The sequence below is a fragment of the Arvicanthis niloticus genome, chromosome 22 (genome assembly GCF_011762505.2).
Source record: "Arvicanthis niloticus isolate mArvNil1 chromosome 22, mArvNil1.pat.X, whole genome shotgun sequence".
Taxonomy (NCBI): domain Eukaryota; kingdom Metazoa; phylum Chordata; class Mammalia; order Rodentia; family Muridae; genus Arvicanthis; species Arvicanthis niloticus.
The window spans coordinates 15,035,865-15,039,564 of record NC_133429.1 but is presented as its reverse complement, the minus strand read 5'-3'; the positions used below and the strand labels follow the sequence as shown (position 1 = coordinate 15,039,564).

General features: G+C 47.0%; 1 non-coding gene across 1 annotated transcript; it reads left to right on the top strand.

Annotated features, from left to right (window-relative positions):
• The first annotated feature begins 2,526 nt into the window (after positions 1–2,526).
• Positions 2,527–2,667, top strand: LOC143436534 (small nucleolar RNA SNORA48). The gene has a single exon (XR_013106498.1). It is a non-coding gene; the product is annotated as a small nucleolar RNA SNORA48 (small nucleolar RNA).
• Positions 2,668–3,700: the final 1,033 nt, after the last annotated feature.

Here is a 3,700-nt window from a genome sequence, read left to right as displayed (position 1 = left end):
TCTAGATGGAAGGTTTAATTTGAAAGTACACTGCTGTTAGCTAAATGATCCTACAGGCACCAGCCACACCTCTCCCCGCTTATCTCCCTTTGGTTAAATGTTTTGAAATGAGTTTCAAATAGGGTTGGCTCAAATGGCAGCTCTTCATTTCACCTTGTTTCTGCAGATGCCATTTGTGGAAATGTTTTACGGTTCTGTTAATTACCTACATCGAGAGGTGATTTTATTGTTTCTAGAGAAGTGCTTATGAATGTAAATATTCTGAGGCAGGAGATTTCTCCAGCAAACTGAAGCAGGAATTTTTCACATAGAAATGGATGTGGACATTTAAAGAGCGGCATGGCTATTAGTAATATATCACTAGGATATTTCTCAGGCACAATTCTAGGCATAGAAGAACGGAGGCAGACTGCCCTGTCTCTGATGCAGCTGGGAGTTTGGAAGACTCTTGCTCTGGCATTTGCATGTCTCCCATGTCTCTGACTCTCAGTGTCCTCATCTCTGAAACAGTAGGTATCTCTAAGAGAATGGGATTAGATTCCTAATGATGATAAACATGTAATCGCTGCCTGTGGATGGTGGGGAGTTGGGAATTCTGTCCCAGTGATGGAAGATCAGGAGTGTAAGTCCTATAGCCTTACTTCCAATAAGTATTCTCTGACTCTCCCACTCATCAACTGTGCTACTTTGGATGAGTTACTTAAACTCTCTGTGCTCTAGTTTCTGAATTTATAAAATTGGTCAATGGTGGTATATATTTCAAAGTATTATGGAGACAGACAGATAACCCATGACACCAGCTTAAAACAGAATTTGCTCAAAGTTGGGTGGATGATGCACACTGGGATCAACAAGTATATGTTTGTCCTGGGGACAATCATGTATGCACCTTTGTGACTCGATAGTGTGGGAATAACACTGATTTCCTTGTTGGCTTTCAGTTGTCCCAACTTGGCCAGTGTCCTTTCCATTTCTACGTGGTTCCTCAAAACGGGAAGTTAATGCCTTCATTATGAACAAAAGTGAAAATTTTTTCTCTTTTGTAGCAATAAAAAAAAAAGATTATTTTTTTCCTAGGGAAAATATTCTTAGTCCTCCTGGAGAGTCAGTTCTTCAGAGGCTTGCTGTGCTCAGCACGAGTTGCCTTGGCTCTTGCTAAGGAGAACAATATTTGTGCACCTCAGTGCCTCTGAGCACAGCCAGGGGCCGGTGCACTTCAGACATGTGCATAGCAACTCAATATTTTGACACATACTGGGGTCCCACCTCAGGGTGCTCTCAGTTGGTACCAGAGAAGAAAGTCTCTCCAGCTGCGGCAACCATGGCACTGCTTAGCATGGCAACCTGGCTCCTAACTACCTCTGCCTTGCTCTGAGAGTGATGTCTCCATTGCAACAGAGGAGCAAAGCATAAACTTGACAATCCATCCAATGGAGTGTAAGTTGTGACTCCGTGATTTCAGGCAGCACAACAAAGGATGAGATATCTACTCCCTATGAGCTTTAGTCTCGTTGGCATCCCAACAAGGGGTAAGATGCTTACCTCAGCAGGAGTAGTGAAGAATAAAAAAAAAAAATGAGATGAAGTAAATAAGGCATTTTTTTTCTGGCATAGAGATGCTGTGGCTATGATTTTCCAGACCTCAGCACTAATGTATCTGGAACATTCCACACATGACTTTCGAAAGAGCAGAAAAGAAATAGAGGTTCCTGCAAAGACCTTGCTCTGCATCCTGTCTCCAGCTTGGTGGAGTACAGAAGCAATTGGTTCTTTTAGTCTCTCGTGGCCTCATGTTTTCAGGTTCCCCAGCTATGCTAGAAGGCACGGGCAAAGTAGGCAGAACCAGCCCTCCTTAGCACAGCTTGCACGCCTCTTTGCTTGCAAACTGGCCCAATTTTCTTAGCTTAAAATGTTGCTGAAGGTGTCAAGATGAAGCCAACATAGATCATTATTCTGACCTTTCTCAACACTTCTGCTAGAGGTGCAGGTCCATGGGGACACAGGGCCTTGCTTCTAAGGCTACAAAAAGCATCACTGAGAAATGTTTCCCATATTCTAATGGGTGTCACCAGCATGCAGTCCCTTCCTGCCAGCTATCCCACACTCGGTCCCTGACAAGGAAGCTGATGTCACGTATTCTGGAGGAAAGGGAATTGATGGGAACATTTGGATTCTGCTTTCAATTTCTTACTAAAAAGCGTGAGGACTTTGGTGGCTTTTACATATGAGAAATTGAAATAAGGAGGTGCTTCTGAAAGCATACAGCCCGTGTTGCCATGGATATTCCAACAGTCACCACTACATGACCTTGGATAAACTTCTTGAATGCCCTGTGCCTGTTTCTTCATCTTTAAAATGGGATGGTGGTCAGACCTTCATTATTTCATTGAAGGGCAAATGAGCAGATTAGATGGATGGATGGATAGATAGATAGATAGATAGATAGATAGATAGATAGATATTTGGTATTGAGCATGTAGTACTATGATCTTAATAAACTTAATAATCTTTCCTCACCCCCACACCCACCCCTGGCAATAGGCAAAGAGACACCTTGTTGGTGATGTTCTTCTATCAGTCAGGGGAAGAGCAGATGGCAGTCCTTTGTTCATCCTAGCTTGATGCCTGACTTGGTAGACAAAGCTGTCTCATGCCTAGAACACATAAAAATCAAATCCAGACAGTGCAGTGCAAGAGGAGGAAGACAGACAAAGACCTGTGGACCATCCTGCCCTCTAGCGTGTGGCACAAGCCGGCCATAGATACTCTCTTGCTGTCATACCTCACAGCATGGATGGAGAATGTCGCCCAGAAGCCAGCCTGCAGCAGGAGCCACCGCAACGTGCAAGTATGTGGTGGTCAGACGGGAAAGAGAGGCGCAGCTGCTTGAGCACTGTGAAGAGACGGAACTGGAGACTAGAGGATGGAGAGGAGTGGTCTGCTGTGAGTGGCCAGCCCCACCATCTGGGAACACCGAGAGAACCCAGCATGAGCTGCCACTCAGAACTATGTCTGAGTCTGCAGCAAGGGTTGGTGACTATGTCTGCGGCTCATGTTACCACTCAAGAACATGAGGATGTCCCTGGTCAGGGTAGCCACTAGGAATCAGGTGAATGTCCAGGGGCTGTGCATAACTGGCCCCACCCGCCACTGCTGCTACACTCTGGGGCCCTATGTCTCACCCAGGCAGCACAGTAGTTCTACTAGCACCGATCTTAGTAGAGGGGGAGTGGGTGAGCCAGCCCTGAGGACAGAGTTAGGGAGAGCTGGCCCTGCCACTCATTTACCATGAGGTGACATGGGTACGGGGGTGATACCCTTCCCTACCTCCCTCATCTCTCACCACCTGGAGCAGTCAGGAGAACTGGCCCTTAGGTCATGAGAGTGAGTGAGGTGGCCCTGTCCCTCACTGGTTATACAACTAGGGAGAGCAAGCCCTGAACCTTATCTGGGAAGCAGATGGCCCAGAGGGCGAGGTGGCACAGACATTGCCCCCTCCCTCTCACAGCCCTCCCTTGTCACCTGCAATAGCCAGGAGAGCTGACCCTGGAGTCATGAGAGCAGGAGAGCTAGCCCTGCCCCTTCTCTGGCTGTAGTATTCAGGAGAGTGGCCCCTGCACCTGCGAAGCTGGCCCAGATGGTGAAGGCTCCAGCGAGCTAGCCAACCCCAAGGTTGTGAAAGCAGAAGAGCTAGCCCCGC